This window comes from Xenopus laevis, chromosome 4L, assembly GCF_017654675.1.
Source record: "Xenopus laevis strain J_2021 chromosome 4L, Xenopus_laevis_v10.1, whole genome shotgun sequence".
Classification (NCBI taxonomy): Eukaryota; Metazoa; Chordata; class Amphibia; order Anura; family Pipidae; genus Xenopus; species Xenopus laevis.
The window spans coordinates 90855117-90877007 of NC_054377.1; the positions used below are offsets into that span (position 1 = coordinate 90855117).

General features: G+C 39.6%; 1 protein-coding gene across 8 annotated transcripts in view; it reads left to right on the forward strand.

Annotated features, from left to right (window-relative positions):
• elavl4.L (ELAV like neuron-specific RNA binding protein 4 L homeolog) overlaps positions 1-21891 on the forward strand; it is a 64908-nt gene that overhangs the window by 17439 nt on the left and 25578 nt on the right. The gene's annotated exons all lie outside the window — the stretch shown is intronic.

Sequence of the window (21891 nt, forward strand, 5' to 3'; positions counted from 1 at the left end):
TGTTCTCAGAATCGGATGGTAACAGCATGTTTGCTGTCTTCTCCCTAATATTTTACTTCTGTGAAGCTCTGTTGAGTTGATATTTTCCAAACAAATGCCACTTGGGCATGAATAAATAGACTTCTCCTTGTCATCATTAGAAAGCCTCTACAGATGCACATCTGATGGTACAAAACAAACACAGGTAACAACTTTTTAACTGTGCCAGATTATTCCTAGAGCTACAAATATAATTCATCATGCAGGCCTCATCTAATCCATTCTTCAAAAACTGCACAGCCAAAATAAAAACAAAGTCTAATGCCAATGAACATGAAAGGTGCTGCAGAAGAGCCAACACTTCCCTACTGTAAGATTCTGTAAAGGAAAACTATATCCGAGTACTGCATATAGTCAGTTTAGTGGTAAACCCTCTGTTTTACACTGTCAGTGTCCTTATGGAGAGTCCAAGGAGTGAGTGTTTTAAATGCAATCATCATCAGCCCAAAAGAGGTGAAGAAGTAGATGCAAAAAGTAAAGTACTGCAATGTGGTAATCCCCGGATAACTGGAGAAATGTGTTGTTTCTTTTTTTTTTGTGGGCCATTTTGCTAAAGCTATAAAAGATCAGTCATTTTTTTCTTACAGAATAGTCAAAAATAGTATTTAAAAAATGTACCACGAGGCAACATAATGAGGGTACAACTCAAATGAGCTTACAATCCAAAAGGCAAGCTTTTGTCTTAATGGCATTCAAAGAAACAAGAAATATGCATTTTTGGAGACTGGAAATGGCTGAAGGAAAAGAATTGGGAGTTGCTTCTATGCAGCATTAGTACAGTTCTATACATTCAGCTGGCGCCTTTTTTCTACAGATGATCAAATTAGCTGCCTATACAACAGCAAAATACATCTGTGCATTAGAATGAGATTTGGACATATCATATGCTGTTGGTACATCTTTAGCACTGAATTCATGCCAATTTCTTTGCATGAATTACATGGGTATGTACAATTTTTCTACTTCTTTTTACTGAATTAACATCTACACTTTACCATTATGATTCTGTGCATTTGTTTTGCACATATTTACCATTGGTGCTGTTTTGCACCTGCTGAACATCAGTAGTTATGCTATTAGTTTTGACCTATGCGCTGTCTATATTTATGAGTTACACCCTTACATGGCCAATAATGATCTACAATAGATTTACAACTTGGTCCTATTAGAATTTTATTAGATTCTAACCTATGAACTGATGGATGAATGCATTAGGGTAAATTATCTGTAAGTACAGTACCATTTTTTTTAAATTTTAGCTTTAACTAATACCTAACCAATGCTGGCAGTGCTAGAGATGGCAATGCAAATTAAATTGCATGTGTAGGCGCAACACTAAAACAGAGCCCTGAAAGTAACAGCTCCCCAAAGCAGGTGTTTATTCCATCACCTACTTGTCTCCATGCACCTTGTACTTAGAACCTGTTGATGCAACCACAGAGCACTAGCTCTTTGTACTAATGGAACTGAAACATGACTCTTCTCTATGCTGCTAGAACAATATGGCAATTTTCACATTTGTGAATTAGATTGCATTTATGTAGCACAGTTCTGTACAATATCCACATATTCTACCTGACATTATGCAAAATAGTGAGGTGGCTTGTAGACAAAGCAGTATTTATTTTAAATGTCTCTAAGAAATAAGACAGGATAAAAAAATCAGGGAAGTTTCTAGAAAAATCCAACTAGAAGGGCTATATTTACAGGATCCCATTTAAACACAACTCATCTGAAATTAGAGAAGCCTAAAAACTTGCATTTATTAGAAGTTCTACTGATTTTCCTCCTGATCTGGAAACCATGGTGCAAATTCACTAAGATCCGAAGTTGCGCCAGCGCACTTCGCCAGGCGTAGTTTGTCCAGTGCTATGCAAATTCACTAAAATGCGAAGTTGTGCTCAGGGAGGCAAACGGTAGCGAAGTTGCGCTACCGGTACTTCATCAGGCAAAGCGAAGTTACGCTAGCAATGCCTAATTTGCATATAGCGCAAAGTTAAAATATAATGGACGTATGTGCTGCAGCAACTACATTACACTACACAAGCCAAGGAAAGCTTTAAAAAATAAAATAAAGGTGTTCTATTGCCCTACACATGTGCCCACTGTATCGTTGAGTTGCCATATGTTAGGAAATGTAGGGGGGGAGGAGGGTACCCCCAAAAAATTTACGCTATTTTTCATACTATCACCCTTAAAAAAAGTAAAAGACGCCCGCGTTTTTTTGGGCTTAGAAAAAATTTCAACTATTTTTGGACAAACTCCTATCTATTGTATTGAACTTCGCCTGGTCTGACCTGGCGAAGTAAAGTCTGGCGCAAGAGGTAACGTTCAGTAAAATGAGCAAGTTAGTGAATTAGCGTACTTACGTCCCTTCGCCATAGCGCAACTTCACCTGGCGTAAGGGAGCGAAGTAGAGCTAGAGTAGGTCCACTTTGCTAGCGAATTTACACCAGCACTAGTTAGTAAATCGACGAAGTAACGAAATGACATCACGCTGGCGAATTTTGCCCCCATATCTTGAACTCTGGCTTCAATCTTTTCTAGTTCCTTGGGCAAGTCATATTACCTTCCTCTGCCTAGGTAGCCAGTAATGGGATTCTTAGCTTTATAAACAAGTGCTGGTTGTTTTCTAAACAGAAAGTAATTCAGAAGTTTTTATTAAAAAGAAAATTACTTCCACTACTTTAACTGCTGAAGAACATAATCTGCAATTTAGGGTTTATAAAAGTAAAAATGATTACAAATATATGCCTTGCTGCCGCTTGAAAGGGCATTTGGAAAGATATAAGTAAACCTTTTCACACCTTGACTGATTGTAAGATAATTGATATTCCATGTATTATGCTAAGCAGCTGGTTGGGGGTGTACTATGGCCTTTGGGCATCTCTCTGAGCAGACAGGGATTTCGGCACTTATAAGCATGTGCCAAATGACTACAAATGGGGGAAATTGGGAAGATTAATAAAAATCTGGTTCTCAAGTATTAAATATCTGCACAGATACATATATATTTGTATATTTGAAAATAAGCTATATGTTTTTAAATTATTGAAAGAATTATGTGATATAGAAGTAATGTCTAGCAATTGTTACCCTCTGAGCACAGGCATCTGGTGTTATCTATATGCTTGGGGCTCCACTATTTTTCCACATTTTCCTATCCATCTGTTTATGAAAGACATAATATTTTGGTGCTCTATAAATACGTTAGTTAAATGAGGAAAAAAAAAAAAAAAAAATATATATATATATATATATATTAATTGTAACCCATGATATGGATCTTTATTGTACTGGCATTTGAAATCGGGTGCTTTGAAACACAAAAAGCTCAAATTTTAACCAGCATTGGTTTAATTTTCCAAGCACTGTTCCGTTTTCAATATCTGTGGATGGGAGTCCTATGTGTTTGACTTAAATACAAAAGGGGTCATATACAACCAAACGTGCTGTGAACATAAAGTGCTTTTTTCCCATAATGCAGCATTTTTTCCCCAAATTTCCAGGGTTGTTGCAGTTACCATGGTTTAGACACATCTGACACAACTTTAACTGATGCACAAAAACGAATGCAATTGAGCTCACACTTCATGCAAATTGGATAAAATTGCACTGGTTGCCTAAATGTATGCCATTTGGCTTGCAAGTGATGTTTGGGCCCTATATGCAGGTTGCTGTGGGAACCCTGAAGCTACTGCCTGGTTCAGAGGTGTTGGAAGTGCCAGGATTTCCCTGCATCAATAGGCGCAACTGCATTCAATTCAGAACAGGAAGCAGGAAGGACTATATGGAAGTGAAAGGGCTACATTTTGATGCAAGTACCTTTAAGAAATGTTTTGGGCAACTGACTGTTCAGAAATCTACACATTCCCAAATGCACTACGGGTTGTAAAATGACTGGTCAAATGTGTGCTTATATTAAATATCTACATGGTTGGGCATTACATCCCAAAAACATTAGTATTCATATTAATTCATATAAAGATGGAAGTCTTCTTAAAAAACCATTGCCATGCAGGAAGTTATAGAGTATTATCATGGCCTAAGTTAACCACTTGACAATTCACATGCAATGCTCCAGCTTGATGGTAAACTAAAGCCACAATTGGGAGTGTTGTAGTTGAATGGGACTGTGAAGGCCTCTGAAACAATATATTTAGAATAGATAATGCTAATGTAATAAGACAAGCATTCTGCTGAGTAGAGATGTCGCGAACTGTTCACCGGCGAACTTGTTCGCGCGAACATCGGGTGTTCGCGCTCGCCGGAAGTTCGCGAACGTCGCGCGACGTTCGCCATTTTGGGTTCGCCATTGTTGGCGCTTTTTTTTGCCCTCTCACCCCAGACCAGCAGGTACATGGCAGCCAATCAGGAAGCTCTCCCCTGGACCACTCCCCTTCCCTATAAAAACCGAAGCCCTGCAGCGTTTTTTTCACTCTGCCTGTGTGTGCTGAAGAGATAGTGTAGGGAGAGAGCTGCTGCCTGTTAGTGATTTCAGGGACAGTTGAAAGTTTGCTGGCTAGTAATCGTTTTGATACTGCTCTGTTATTGGAGGGACAGAAGTCTGCAGGGGTTTGAGGGACATTTAAGCTTAGGTAGCTTTGCTGGCTAGTAATCTACCTTCTACTGCAGTGCTCTGTATGTAGCTGCAGTGGGCAGCTGTCCTGCTTCTGATCTCATCTGCTGACTGCTGCAATAACAGTAGTCCTTGTAAGGACTGCTTTTATTTATTTTTTTGTTGTTTTACTACTACTACTACTACTACTACTATAAGAGCCCAGTGCTATTAGTCTAGCAGTGTTGGGGAGTGGGACTGGTGTGCTAATCTGCTGCTCCTAGTAGTTCAGCAGCACCAACTTTAATTTTTTTTTTTTAATATTCATTTTTTTTTTATTTTACTTTTTTTTATTTTACTACCGCTGTAGTAGTGTATAAGTTGACCTTTTAGGCATTATTTGCCCTGTAGGCATTATTTGCACACTGTTTTCTTCAACCCGCCATCGAGCTGTGTGACCTTGTTCACATTCTGTCTAAATATCCATAATATTACCGTCTCCAGAAAAAACACCGGAGTCACTTTTTTCAAGCAGCCATAATATATTTTACGTAATCCGTATCCACCGCTGTAGTAGTGTATACGTTGGCCTTGTAGGCATTATTTGCACACTGTTTTCTTCAACCCGCCATCGAGCTGTGTGACCTTGTTCCCATTCTGTCTAAATATCCATAATATTACCGTCTCCAGAAAAAACACCGGAGTCACTTTTTTCAAGCAGCATTCATATATTTTACGTAATCCGTATCCACCGCTGTAGTAGTGTATACGTTGGCCTTGTAGGCATTATTTGCACACTGTTTTCTTCAACCCGCCATCGAGCTGTGTGACCTTGTTCCCATTCTGTCTAAATATCCATAATATTACCGTCTCCAGAAAAAACACCGGAGTCACTTTTTTCAAGCAGCATTCATATATTTTACGTAATCCGTATCCACCGCTGTAGTAGTGTATACGTTGGCCTTGTAGGCATTATTTGCACACTGTTTTCTTCAACCCGCCATCGAGCTGTGTGACCTTGTTCCCATTCTGTCTAAATATCCATAATATTACCGTCTCCAGAAAAACACCGGAGTCACTTTTTTCAAGCAGCATTCATATATTTTACGTAATCCGTATCCACCGCTGTAGTAGTGTATACGTTGGCCTTGTAGGCATTATTTGCACAGTGTTTTCTTCAACCGCCATCGAGCTGTGTGAGCTTGTTCACATTTTGTCTAAATATTGATAATATTATCGTCTCTAGAAAAACCACTTGAGTTACTTTTTTTCAAGCAGCATTCATATATTTTACGTAATCCGTATCCACCGCTGTAGTAGTGTATACGTTGACCTTGTAGGCATTATTTGCACACTGTTTTCTTCAACCCGCCATCGAGCTGTGTGAGCTTGTTCACATTTTGTCTAAATATTGATAATATTATCGTCTCTAGAAAACCACTTGAGTTACTTTTTTTCAAGCAGCATTCATATATTTTACGTAATCCGTATCCACCGCTGTAGTAGTGTATACGTTGACCTTGTAGGCATTATTTGCACACTGTTTTCTTCAACCCGCCATCGAGCTGTGTGAGCTTGTTCACATTTTGTCTAAATATTGATAATATTATCGTCTCTAGAAAAACCACTTGAGTTACTTTTTTTCAAGCAGCATTCATATATTTTACGTAATCCGTATCCACCGCTGTAGTAGTGTATACGTTGACCTTGTAGGCATTATTTGCACAGTGTTTTCTTCAACCCGCCATCGAGCTGTGTGAGCTTGTTCACATTTTGTCTAAATATTGATAATATTATCGTCTCTAGAAAAACCACTTGAGTTACTTTTTTTCAAGCAGCATTCATATATTTTACGTAATCCGTATCCACCGCTGTAGTAGTGTATACGTTGGCCTTGTAGGCATTATTTGCACACTGTTTTCTTCAACCGCCATCGAGCTGTGTGACCTTGTTCCATTCTGTCTAAATATCCATAATATTACCGTCTCCAGAAAAAACACCGGAGTCACTTTTTTCAAGCAGCATTCATATATTTTACGTAATCCGTATCCACCGCTGTAGTAGTGTATACGTTGACTTTGTAGGCATTATTTGCACAGTGTTTTCTTCAACCCGCCATCTAGCTGTGTGTATTATCGTTTCCAGAAAAACCAACTGAGTTTTTGTTGTTGTTGTTGTTTTTTTAAAATAATGCCAGGCAAAGGCAGGCCGCCACGCAGAGGCCGTGCTAGGGGCCGTGCTGCTATGCAATCCTGTGGCCCTAGCAAATTTCCCAGTTTTAAAAAGCCAATGACCCTGAACTCCCAAAATGCTGAAGAGGTAGTTGACTGGCTTACACAGCACACCCCATCCTCTACCGTTTCTAACTTTACCACAACATCCTCCTCATCCTCCACTGCTATGGCCACCCCACGTAACACTTCCTCCACCACCGGTGCCCCTTCTTCACTGGGGTCAGAGGAGTTATTTTCCAATGAGTTTCTTGAACTGAGTAATGCGCAACCATTATTGCCAGAAGAAGATGAAGGAGATGAGGACCTTACACCAGATTTAATTCTGGCAGAGAACACGATAGAGATGGACATAATGAGTGATGAGGAGGAGGTCCCCGCTGCTGCTTCCTTCTGTGATGTGTCAGAAGAAATTGATGCATCTGAGGAGAATGATGATGAGGAGATTGATGTTTTGTGGGTGCCTAGTAGAAGAGAGCAAGAGGAGGGTAGTTCAGATGGAGAGACGGAGAGTCAGAGAGGCAGTAGGAGAATAAGACTTAGAAGAAGCAGGGAGGACAGCCCGCAGGGATCAGCAGGGCAACAACATGTATCGGCACCTGTGTTCAGCCGGCCAACGCACCCGCCATTGCCGCCAATACCGCCAACTCCGCCAACTTCTACTGTTACCGCCAGATCGCACACTTCCAAAAAGTCAGCAGTGTGGGATTTTTTTAATGTGTGTGCCTCTGACAAAAGCATTGTAATTTGCAATGAGTGCAGTCAGAAACTGAGCCTTGGTAAGCCCAACAGCCACATAGGTACAACTTCTATGCGAAGGCACATGAGCGGCAAGCACAAAGCACTTTGGGAGCAACACCTCAAAGGCAACAGGCAAACTAAAAGCCACACTCCTTCTGGTCCAGCATCTTACTGCTCTACCTCTGCTCTCCTTGACCCGTCTGAACCACCCTCCACTCCGCCTTCCACCTTGACCACCTGTTCCCATTCCCAGTCATCTGCCACCAGCCAAGTTTCTGTGAAGGCCATGTTTGAGCGTAAGAAGCCAATGTCTGACTGTCACCCCCTTGCCCGGCGTCTGACAGCTGGCTTGTCTGCACTCTTAGCCCGCCAGCTTTTACCATACCAGCTGGTGGACTCTGAGGCCTTCCGCAAATTTGTAGCAATTGGGACACCGCAGTGGAAGGTACCCAGCCGCAATTTTTTTTTCTAAAAAGGGAATACCACACCTGTACCAACATGTGCAGAGCCAAGTTACCGCATCTCTGTCACTTAGTGTTGGGCCAAAGGTCCATATGACTACTGACGCATGGTCCTCCAAGCATGGTCAGGGCAGGTATGTCACCTACACTGCCCACTGGGTGAACTTGGTAATGGCTGGGAAGCAGGGAATGGGTAGCTCAACAACAACAGTGGAGTTGGTGTCACCGCCACGGATTGCACGCGGTTCTGCCACCACCTCTACTCCTCCATCGCTCTCTACCTCGTCTTCTTCTTCTTCTTACTCTGCTGCTGGGTCCTCCTTCTCCTCCTCCACACCTGTGCACCCCCAGCTCCCCTAGGCTATTCGACGTGCCAGGTACGCCGTTGTCACGCTGTCTTGGGGATGACGTGCCTGGAAAGCAAAAACCATACCGGATCTGTACTCCTGTCATCTCTGCAGTCACAGGCCGATCGGTGGCTGACCCCACACCAACTGCAGATCGGAAAAGTGGTGTGTGACAATGGAAGCAATCTGTTGGCAGCGTTGAGACTAGGCAATTTAACACATGTGCCCTGCATGGCACATGTGTTAAATTTAATAGTCCAACGTTTTGTCTCCAAGTACCCAGGATTCCAGGACGTTCTCACCCAGTCCAGAAAGGTGTCGGCCCATTTCAGACGTTCCTACACAGCCATGGCACGCCTTGCTGACATTCAGCAGCGCTACAACATGCCAGTCAGGCGTTTGATTTCTGACAGCCAGACTCGCTGGAATTCAACGCTCCTTATGTTGGAACGTCTGCTGCAACAACAAAGGGCCGTCAACGAGTACCTTTTTGAACTGGGTGGTAGGACTGGATCTGCACAGCTGGGGATTTTTTTCCCCCGTTACTGGGTGCTTATGCGCGATGCCTGCAGGCTCATGCGACCTTTTGAAGAGGTGACAAATATGGTCAGTCGCACCGAAGGCACCATCAGCGACCTAATACCCTTCGCTTTCTTCCTGGAGCGTGCCGTGCGACGAGTGACAGATGAGGCTGTAGACCAGCGTGACGAGGAGCTGGAAGCGCACGATTTCTGGTCGGAATCACCAGAACGAACCCAGGCACCTGCTGCAACGCAGGGAGAGGTGCCAGAAGTGGAGTCAGAGGAGGAAGGTGGCTTTGTGGAGGAGGAGGAGGAGGACCAACAGGAGCAGGCTTCCCAGGGGGCTAGTGGTGACCTTTTGGGGACCCCTGGTCTTGTACGTGGCTGGGGGGAGGAGACCGTGGATGATGCAGTCCTTGATAATGAGGAAGCGGAGATGGATAGCTCTGCATCCAACCTTGTGAGAATGGGGTCTTTCATGCTGTCATGCCTGTTGAAGGACCCCCGTATCAAGAGGCTTAAGGAGAAGGACCTGTACTGGGTCGCAACGCTACTAGACCCTCGGTACAAGCATAAAGTGTCAGAAATGTTACCAACATACCACAAGTCCGAAAAGATGCGGCATTTACAAACCAGCCTGCAAAACATGTTGTACAATGCTTTTAAGGGTGATGTCACTTCAGGAACTCATCAACATTCCAGGGGCAGAGGTGCCAGTAATCCTGCCACGAGCACACCTGCAAGGACAAAGCCCTTTGGCCAGTCTGTAACGTCAGACATGCAAATGTTTTTCTGTCCAAGGCAGCGCCACAACCCTTCTGGATCCACCCTCAAAGAACGCCTCGACCGGCAGGTAGCGGACTACCTGGCATTAACTGCAGATATCGACACTCTGAGGAGCGATGAACCCCTGGACTACTGGGTGCGCAGGCTTGATCTGTGGCCAGAGCTGTCACAATTTGCCATGAACCTCTTGTCTTGCCCAGCCTCAAGTGTGCTCTCAGAAAGGACCTTCAGTGCAGCAGGAGGGATTGTAACTGAGAAGAGAACTCGCCTAGGTCACAAAAGTGTCGATTACCTGACCTTTATTAAAATGAATGAGGGGTGGATCTCGGAGGGTTACTGCACGCCGGAAGACTTGTTCTGACTTCTATGCAGCTGTCCTTCTCTTCAAGCCTCATGACTCCACACACAGCTGTCCTTTAGCGTCCTCCTCCTCCCTCCGCCACCGTTACAAACTAGGGTGCAAACCCTACTGGTTTAATTTTTTCTGGCCTCTGTGCTTCAGTGGCTGCAACCAAAAAAACTGGGCAAACAATGTCTACAAGGTCAACGTATGGCAAAAAATGACTATTTTCAGCATTTATATGGCATATTTTTTCTGGCAACTGTGCTTCAGTGGCTGCGTCCAAAAAAATGCATATTTTCTGCATTTATATGGCATAATTTTTCTGGCAACTGTGCTTCAGTGGCTGCGACCAAAAAAATGCATATTTTCTGCATTTATATGGCATAATTTTCTGGCCTCTGTGCTTCAGTGGCTGCAACCAAAAAATTTATATTTTCAGCATTTATATGGCATAATTTTTCTGGCCTCTGTGCTTCAGTGGCTGCAACCAAAAAATTTATATTTTCAGCATTTATATGGCATAATTTTTCTGGCAACTGTGCTTCAGTGGCTGCGACCAAAAAAATTACTATTTTCAGCATTTATATGGCATATTTTTTCTGGCCTCTGTGCTTCAGTGGCTGCGGCCAAAAAAACTGGGCAAACAATGCCTACAAGGTCAACGACGTTGACCTTGTAGGCATTGTTTGCCCAGTTTTTTTGGCCGCAGCCACTGAAGCACAGAGGCCAGAAAAAATATGCCATATAAATGCTGAAAATAGTAATTTTTTGCCATACGTTGACTCAACGTATATGGCAAAAAATGACTATTTTCAGCATTTATATGGCATATTTTTTCTGGCAACTGTGCTTCAGTGGCTGCGACCAAAAAAATGCATATTTTCTGCATTTATATGGCATAATTTTTCTGGCCTCTGTGCTTCAGTGGCTGCAACCAAAAAAATTTATATTTCAGCATTTATATGGCATAATTTTTCTGGCAACTGTGCTTCAGTGGCTGCGACCAAAAAAATGCATATTTTCTGCATTTATATGGCATAATTTTTCTGGCCTCTGTGCTTCAGTGGCTGCAACCAAAAAAATTTATATTTTCAGCATTTATATGGCATAATTTTTCTGGCAACTGTGCTTCAGTGGCTGCGTCCAAAAAAACTGGGCAAACAATGTCTACAAGGTCAACGTATGGCGAAAAATTACTATTTTCAGCATTTATATGGCATATTTTTTCTGGCAACTGTGCTTCAGTGGCTGCGTCCAAAAAAACTGGGCAAACAATGCCTACAAGGTCAACGTATGGCAGTTGTTTAAAGAGAACAGTAGATTACTAGCCAGCAAAGCTACCTAAGCTAAAATGTCCCTCAAATCCCTGCAGACTTCTGTCCCTCCAATACAGAGCAGTATCAAGCAGATTACTAGCCAGCAAGCTTACTATCATCTGTCCCTGAAATCACTAACAGCTCTCCCCCTACACTATCTCTTCCAAGCACACACAGGCAGATTTTTCAGATACATTTTTGCCCTTGATCCCCCTCTGGCATGCCACTGTCCAGGTCGTTGCACCCTTTAAACAACTTTAAAATCATTTTTCTGGCCAGAAATGTCTTTTCTAGATGTTAAAGTTCGCCTTCCCATTGAAGTCTATGGGGTTCGCGAACCGTTCGCGAACCGCTCGCATTTTTGCGCAAGTTCGCGAATATGTTCGCGAACTTTTCTTCCGACGTTCGCTACATCCCTACTGCTGAGGATGAGTCTTTTCCACTTCAGTCCTTGATGTTAATTTGTTGTTTAGCAGACATCAGTGCATTGTGCTTCTGGTTTTCATTTGTTCGTTATTTGTTCATTAGATTTGCTTGTGTTTTAAGACTTCATACTGTACCTCCTGCTGCATATGGAATGTAACATGGTTTTTATAAATTGCAATCATAAAAAAAAAATCACACTCAAAATGCATTAAAAAAATTGTTTTTTCCTATCTCAAATGTTCTGAGAAATACTGTATTCACAAATTCCTTGGGGAGAAATGCTTTGAATGCTAGAAAGCCTGCTCCTTGGTGATGAAATGCAATGTAAATATTTCATATCTTGTATTCTGTTAGGATGAGTATGTCTGTGGGCAAGACTTGCATGTCTGCATTTATTTCCTAACAGCACGGTTAGAGTAACATCATCGTTTGGAAATAGCACAGATCAATATATTTGATTAGCAGGCAGCATTTAGTTTGAAGATTATTCCTTAAAGCATTGACTAAAGATTGTTGCAATGTCAGCAAAATCTGGCACACAAAGCCGGGTGAATAGCACAAGGACATGGTCTTTTAATGTTGTTCTTTCCAATGTCAGTCTGACTGATTCTCAGGAAATGTGGAAATCCTTGTTTCTCGCAAGGGTGAGGAGTTGAATGATGATATATCGCTGGTGCTGTTATGGCTCAGCATTTATGCATTTGGCACTGGAAAGGTTAACAGCTGTAGAAGTAGAGAACTGTGATTCGCAAGTTCAGCAGGCAATGCATAGCTAAAGCTCTGTATCACTGACTCTCTAGCCAGGGGCTCTATAAAATCTTACCATTACGTTGCTGTTGTTTACGGTGTGTAAGAATGACCTCCTTTTCCATGCGAAACTGACTACTTTATTACAGATGTTAGCTCTTTGCTGCATGGCCTACCTTTTTATATTTACATTGCATTTGTGTCCTTCTGTCAGTGCCAGATATACTACAAGACAGCTATACAACTCAAGTCCCAGTCTGCCGTTTCACAAGAGCTGGAGGGCCTGCAAATTGGCTTCTCTCTGGAAAGCTCAGCATTATAGAAAGTAGACCCTGTGGCTTCAGGGGGCACAGGAGGTATAGGGGCCCTAATTCATATACAATTTCAATAAATATCGGTAAAACAGGTCAACCTCTACACATTTAGGGGACCTGAAAAAATTATTTGCTGTGGGATCCAGTAATATCTAGTTACACCACTGATGTACATAAAAGAAACCAGAAATGAAACAGTTTTTTCTTACTACTAGCTCTGTTTTTTCATACTGTTAGTCATACTGTTATGGTTACATTATAGACATGCTTAGAATACCTCCCACTGAAAAATAACAATACATGGGTTCTGTACAGCTGGCCGCACACATACCCTACATTTTTATACAGTCTAAACCATTTCTGACTCACATTCCTGTTTGTCTGTGTGGCCCATTAATATTATTATATTTGAACCTTCAATGCAATTGCAGCAAAGATGATCAGGCTAAATAGAAAATCAGACTGACTGTTGACCTGATTCAGTGTATATGACAGATAGCTGGTAAACCCAGAAATGGACTTTCCCACCATTTTAAGTGATCATACCATTCAGCCTGCAGGCTAATCCATGCAATTTGTCCACCCACATCTGTAGCTATATTGCAGAGACATCCCGCCAATCAGGCCATCTTAAATTCAAATAGCCTAGAGTGCAAGTATAGTTTTTTTTCTGCTGCTATGGAACACTGTCATTCATATGCAAATATTAAAGTGACAATTTTAGCCCAATCCTGCAACTGTTTGTCATCATAATCCAACTGCCCTAGATTAATCCACATTAATTGCTGACAAAGCAAGGAGGTGGCATAAGGAATCAAATCAAGGTCTCTGCCTTGGGAGTCAGAGTAAGTGGCGGAGGACTTAATCTCTTTAAGCCTACCTGTAACTACATTTATATGACAAATTTAAGATATTTTTTGCATTCAGATGCCTTTAAATCTATACTATTGTATAATGTCACACGCTGTCACATTTCACTGGCTTATTTGAATAATGAAAGAAATAACTTTCCCTACCTAACCTTGTTTCCGCAGACTTTAATTTTTTTACCTTTAACTAAAAAAGAATACATGCAGAAGCGCAAAAAAATATGCATATTGTTTCATATTGTTCATCACCCATAACTGTAACTTTTTATGCTGCTGTATTTATCTTAATTAATCAGACTGGCATTTAAAGTAGTAAAAAGGTATGATTCAGATTTCCTGACTGTGCCATTTCCCGTATAAATAATTCAAGTGTAAATTAGAGATAGGGGTCATGGCACAATTTAAGTCATTAGCTGCTAGAATTAATTTGCTTTTTTAAAAGCATTCAGACATGGAATAATTTGTCTTGCAATTTGAAAAGCAGTGTTCTACTGAAAAGTGGAAAGAGGAGAATTCAAATTACAGTGGGCAGAGCTCAAACTTACGTGCCTGCATATTATAAGAGCTATAAAGGAACATTTGGCCATATTAATCACCGCAAGGAAATGTTGAGCAAAATGTGTATGTTACAGTCAGTATTTTTCTGAAGTATGATGTTAATTGTTCATCATGGAGCCAGTCAAAGGTTACAAATAAAAATTAAGCCTATTTGCTTAATTGTTTTCACATTAGCAACGTAGGACAGCTAGAAAGCCTCTATATCATCAAATAGTTATTGACAGTATAATATTCTGCCAGTGGAGAGTCATGCAGTGCATTTCTGAATGTCTCTTGCGAAATCCTTTCCTAGTGTCTGATGTAGGAACAATTCTATATTTGAGGATATTCCAGGACTGAAGGAGCCTTAGTATAAAATATTAAAAGCTAATAATATTAAAGGCTTCTATCGCTTCTCTGATATGAATGCCGTCTGCAGATTCAAATTGAAAAGGATCTAGGGTAAAAATACCCTTCAGCTATCAGCTCACAAGCTCTAAGGTAAACATGACCTCCCCACCAGCTCTTACACTGTTACTATACTACAATCTATACCAGTTGACTACCTGTTGACTGTTGGGGCTGTACATTTAGACATCCCTTCTTTATAGATGTGAAGAATAATTCTTAGCCTATATCCTTCTCAGCTTGAAGCTAGAGGGGCATAAGTTGGACATGCCTGTTGGTAAGGAACTTCCTAGGAGATTTCTTGTGTGTATCAACCAAACCACCAGTCTAATACAGTTAGAAAGATGATCCTTGAGAAAGGTCAATCCTGATCATGCAGGGTTAACTTAGTGAGTCCAGCTATTATAGTGCAAACGGTGGAGCCAGAGTGAATTTGAAAAGGGAGCATCCATTTTGTGGATCCATCTTCATTTTAAAGTGTCTGCAACCTGTTATTTCTAGGACATTAGTGTGGTAGTAAGACAGTTATTTGTCCTTGCCATTGTCATGATAAAAGACACAATCAAATACCTGGCTAAGATACTGGACTGTGACATGGGTCTTTCATCATTTTAAGCACCATGTCTTAAGTCCACAAAAAGTTAATGTAACAGTAGCTGGATCACAGGAGTCCACGGACTACTTCTCAAGTCAGACCAGTATATGTGTAAAACAAGGATTGTCTCTGATGTTGCTAATATAAATATGAACAACCTTTAATTCAATAATCATGTGGACTTACCCTCATCCCGTCTGAAGTATGCTTGAGATAGGATGGAGCCCACATACAGGAGATGTGCAGTGAAGATGCCTGAGATGATTGTATAAAGCTTGTATGCACATTTGTATCAGCAATGTGAGAGACTGGCCTTTTTATACACATGGCTACTAAAAGAATATGTAAAGATTAAAAAATCGTTTTAGCACTAATATGGATTTATGCTACTAACCTACCATCAAGTTCATTGTAATGTTGTCTTTTTACAAAAAAAAAAAAAAAATAGAGATTGTTTGACGTATATGAGAGCCTTTTGGATAACACGTTTCCAGATACAAGACTCCCTTCCCAGCTTTCCCAATCTTTGTGCATTCTCTCCCTGCATGTTCAACTATATGCAACTATTTCTGTGTCTAACCAAAGAATATGTGGAATAGTGGATGACAGGCCCGCTACATGGCAGTAGTAAAGTGCTACTGGTATATAATTGGTATATCAGCTTAACTATTCTAAGAATTCTTTTACATATTCCAAACTAACATCTTTCCTAAACTAGCAAAAGCTTGATGGAATAAAGAGAAAAACAACTGTATTTCATAAATTTAGACTGTTTTAGTGAATTGTGTGGATTTACCTGTGAATTTAACTCTAGGGCTTATTCATAGAGCAGATGGCTTGTGATTATTGTCTCCATACGTCTCTGTTGTGTCAAAAAGTATTTGCACTGAGAGCAAATAAATGCAATTAAAATGATTGTTTGCATTGAGTCATCACTAAATATCCTGGTTTGAATCCCTTCAATTGAAAGGTTTTCCATTGATTGACCTAGTGTTATTCCAAATGCCATTGCTTTTTGCTAATGGTCAATGGTATACGTCTTCCTTTGCAAAGAACATCAAGGAAAGCTGCTTCTTCTAGATGGGCCTCTTTAAGTTGGGATCTACAACTCTTAATATTCTCAGCTGGCTTGCAAATAAATGCAATGAAAATGTTTGTTTGCATTGAGTCATCACTAAATATCCTGGTGTGGATCCCTTACATTGAAAGGTCTTCCATATATTGACTTAGTGTTTTTCCATATGCCATTGGTTTTTGCTAATGGATATTGGTAGAAGTCATCCTTTGCAAAGGGCATCAAGGAAAGCTGCTTCCTCTAGATGGGATCTACCATCTTGTAGTCAGGATCTACAACTCTTAATATTCTTAGATGGCTTATATATCGTGATATCCCAGAGTTATGGTGTTGCTGCTAGTGAGAATTTTTAAAAAAAATTAAAGCCTTTAGTGGGGTTCTTAACTTGCAGTTGACTAAATACCAGACAATGCCAATTTCTGGTTATTTAGCTATTAGATTACTAGCAGCTGTATTTCAAGGAGAGTGGGGGATGGGATTTATTCCCCGTCTAAATATTTCCACACATCCTTGCATATCTTCTGGGTCTGAATAAATAACTACAGGCTCCAATAGGCACTATAGCAAAGATAGATAGATAATAGATAGATGATAATAATAGATCTTTTACTACTTACCTACCAACTCATGGGTTCTCTCCCTGTAGCAAATTCATGGTCAGGTGATATATGCTGACACATACAGAGGGTATTTATGGGTGCCTGGCTGCTTGAAAGGATTTCTGATAGGAAGCGGCAAGCGTGAAATTAGCAGATCCACAGAGCAGGTGCAAAGTGGCACCTGGTGTCACTCACACTTTGAAAGACATTTCTTTCCACGCTAATGGAGGCATATTTACACAGTGCAAGTAACAGAAATTATGGGTATCAGTGAGTAAGCTAAGGACAGAGATTGTAGCAATATGGTCATGCCTTAAAATAGGGAAAACCTTTTTATTGGCAGCAAACAAGCACACAGATTGACAGCGTAACATGTTTAACTCTATGCCTAGAGCTTTTGGGGGTTGTCTGTAATAGAAAATATGTTGTTTCATCCAAAATTCTATTTTTGGCAATATAAGTATTGTTGAGGTCAGTGATATACTACTTATAACAAATATGCAAGTGATTTCACAGAAGATATGAAGGTAATATTATTGCAGGCTATCCACTGTCCACATATATTTTACACATCACATACAATTAACATTCTATTAGACTATTATATTATAGATTATATGTTCAGAATGTTCCATATATGGTTTAAAGGGACTTGCATTTTACATTCTGGAATGTAGGTCTGGAATTATGTTCATGCTCCTGGATATATAAGATGAGTTGAAAATAAAGATTACATGCCAGCAGGTGATGTTAAACTACATTGGCCATCTTATTGGCATGTGAAAAAAAATCCATAAGCCATAGGGAAAAGTCCATTGGAAAATGGATTAAGTACATTCATCTTTTTCACACATCTGATGAATGTTGTGTTGACTAATAATAAAATAAAAATGATGGGATGGTGTGATCATTTCTCACTTTAATCAACACTGGGGAGACAAATGGAACATGTTGAGTATTTTGTGGGAAATTTTGAAATCAACGATTCTGAAATTTATTCAGACCACATAATTCAACATCCACAAATCATGGTCCAGTCCTGGTCTATAAAGGCCATATTTTATGACACCGTTTAAAGTAAAGTAAAGTACCATGTAGATAAAGATAGCATGGGATCAGGAGATCCCTGAAGGCATAGATTTATTTGATGCCTCTCTATGCTAGTTACATATTTGAAAAGGTTGAAAAAGATACTTGTCTATTAAAGTCAACCCTTTTCCCAAGTAAAATTTGCCTACCAACTATTTGACCCAACAAAGTGGGGTCAAAAATCATCTCTTATTTATGTCCGAGGGGAAAAGAATTCCATCCTTTGCTGTAAAAAAGAAGTCGATCCATTTTTTGAGAAAGTGAGTTATAGCTAAGAACTCTCTTATTCTAAAGCATAGAATACAAACATTAAGGGGGTTATTTATAAACGTCTGAATGCCAAAAACTGGTCCCTATCCTATTTGGAAGTTTCTGTGGTCTGCACTGGAAAAACAGATTATTTTGGACAGAAAGCCGAAAAATTTTGACTTTTTCCCCGAAATCGATTCAGGAAAAAAATCCGTAAACAATTTATGTTTGAATTTTCTCTAGATTTTTCCGTGTTTGTCCCCGATATTTTAATAATAAATAAGGCTCAATCATGGATTCTAGTTTGGTCTGACTTTTTTTCATTAAAATAGTCAGATAAATTCAGACTTTGCTAAATAAGGTCCTAAATGTAAGGTGCCACAGAATCCAAACATGTTTATCTAGCATAGAGCTAAGAGCAATGAGCCCGTTGATTTTCAGTTGTAGTAATTTATGTAGTTCCAGCTAAACAGCAGGTTGGTGCTCCATATGACTTGTTTATTTATAGAAGATATTGGTGGAATGTAATCATTCTAATCCACTGTGTTTTACTGAGTATTGTGGGTAAGTGGACGCAGCTGGGCTTTAACACACAGCAAAGGATAGCATTATTATTATCATAGTTTATTTATAATGTGGCAGAACATTCAGAGTTGCTGTATATTGTATTAGGAAGAACACAAAGAGGATATCAAACAGAAAAAAATCACTACTCAACAAGAAAAAATCAAGGCATGAGGTGAGAGGGCCCTGCTCATGAGAGCTTACGATCTATACAAAATACTATTTAAAATATAGAATACACCATGGAAAACTAGAAGAGAGACAGAATATTAAAGAATCAGTGACTTTTGGCTATATCAGCTATAAATACAGGCAATTATACTGCTATGTCTCTGACTCTAATACAGCATTTATCCATGTAACAGGCTGGCATGCTGATATATAATGATCTTGTTGCTGATTCAGTATATACTATTATATTGTTAATCTATTATTTATACATTTATATGGGTTATGTTTTCTTATAGCTCTCAGCAGGCCTGCAACCTGTAGGGGTTAACTTGACTATGTGTAATGATTTGATAGTATTTTCAATATATATATACCATAAATAACAAACAAATGTCATTTCGTTTATAGTACTAAACTGTGCAAGGCACCGTTAAACTTCACACTCTCAGCATGCTTTCGTGGGTAGCACAAACACACAATAAGGGCCAAAAGTACAATACAAAAACAAGCAGTCACATTCTCTGCAACATTGTGTAGCAGTCATTGTATTTTAAGTAGAGAAAGTGCTACAATTTCAATGACTCTCATTTTTTTTTACAGCTAACCATTCCAAGGAAGATGTATGGCCTCGATTTCAGCGTGTATTCTTTGTAGATTTGCTATTGTGACTATAAGTATGTAAATGTAACCTGGGGAGCCCGCACATGCCTAGAGTAAATTGGCTCTAAAGAGCTCAATTAAGTTTCATAATCTAAGGATGTATATTTATTTATAAAAAATGTGCACCTTTTTCTTTAGTCTTCTGACCCATGGTACTTCACACACCAGAAAATAATGTATTATTCTCATATAATATGCAATTAATAACCTGTAAATTATATACTTATAAACAGTGATGTCATCCGTTATAATTGGTACTTAGTGATGTCGCGTGACTCACTGAGACTTGTGTTTTATAATAAATAATGTGCTCCCTGTTGTAAAATATTAGTATTATACTTCATGTTATAAAATATGAGCTATAAAAGCATTTGGCATTCAGCCTTGTACCTTTATTTGGTCATGGAACTCCTCTGTGACTTATATAAAGAATATTCTAGCAGAATGCCAAAATTGTGAAATCAAGGGGCCACCAGGTGACTTTTCGGGCTCTGCCGGCAATTTATCAAGCCAGGGTTGTTGCAGATTCAGGGACTTGTTTAACTGAGCATGCGTATTCAATTATTTGCAGTTTTTGTTTGTAACATCTATATAATAATACAATTTTTCAGTTGAAGTCCCAACAGACATCTAATCTAGGATTACCGGGGAAAAAACTAATATTTCGTAGCCAAGGGCAAAGCATACCCATTGTACCATTGACAATAAAATGGGCCTTTGCAGCAGGTGCCTTCATAAATATATATTCCCTTAGCCTAGTGAATTATATCTATAAAATGCTTACATCCTTCAAAATAGACTGCTGTTATTTGTAAACAGTACACTTTTAAGATGCAAAATACACTGTAATCTATAAAAACCCATAGGATTCCTTTTTTTTTGTGTGTTCTTGATGTTGAATCCATGTTGTATCAAAACTCTGCGTACTGTTTTTAAAGCTGAGATTACAAAATATGTCTATAGCACAAAAAAAAATTAAACCGCAGTTTGCAAACTGCAAGGTAGGCACATAGAAGGATGCAAAATATTTATTTCTCTCACAAAGGGCAAGCCCAGCAACATTAGTGCTGCCTTTGCTGTTTTAGTGGTCCCAGCTCCTGAACATGTTTTGCAGTCAGCATTGCTGATATTTGTTTAATCATAGCAAAAATGTAATGAAAGTATGTTGTTTTACAGAAGGGCAAAAACCAGTTTCCCGTGTTACTAAGTCATTGCTTTGGCTTTGTGATGTAGAGCTCTGCACTTAAGAACAAGTGATACAGTATCTCCCACCCAGAACTACAGTATGAATATCCATATATATACATTGAATGTTCTGTGCACACCTTGATTTATGCTCTCATACCTGCTATTTAAGAAATATGATTGATTTGCATTTTTATAAATGATGTGAAGCAATACACAGAGTAACAAACCTGCTGATGTTGTAACACTGTCTTAAAGGGACAGTATACCCCTTGTTCAAAATCATTGCAATAAATAGTGCTTGTGCTGGTCATACTTTTTGTCGTTTTAATTATGAAAAATTTTAAACAAGGCAAAGAAACTGAAGCTACTCCTGGATTGGTCCATGCCATGTAGATCATTAGATTACCAGTGCACAGATAATCCCCCTACATCATGAATTCATGCTAATACAATAATCACAACAAGGTGTAAATTAAGGGTTTGTATTTTGGTAATCTTATTATCTACCTAGCAGCACAAGCCCTTTTCACTGAATTGTTATTGGACAAAAGGATACACTTCATTTTTAAGTGCCATGTAAGCCATTATATAAAGAGGAGCCTTTCAGTGTGTCGCGTCCTTTTTTTGACAAACCTACTGCAAGAGCAGACCTTTACTTTTGCAAAGACAGTGGACAATTAGTCAGCAACTAACTCAGTAGTTGAAATGATAATTTACAGTATACAGGTATGGGATCCGTTATCCGGAAACCCATTATCCATAATGCTCCGAATTACAGAAAGACTGGCTCCCATAGACTCATTATAATCAAATAATCCAGAATTTAAAAAATGATTTCCTTTTTCTCTATAGTAATAAAACTGTACCTTGTACTTGATTCAAACTAATAAATAATTAATCCTTATTGGAAGAAAAACCAGCCTATTGGGTTTATTTAATGTTTGCATGATTTTCTAGTAGACTTAAGGTATGAAGATCCAAATTATGGAAAGATCCATTAGGATCACGAGCATTCTGGATAACAGGTCCCATACCTGTATATGATGGCAGTGCAAAA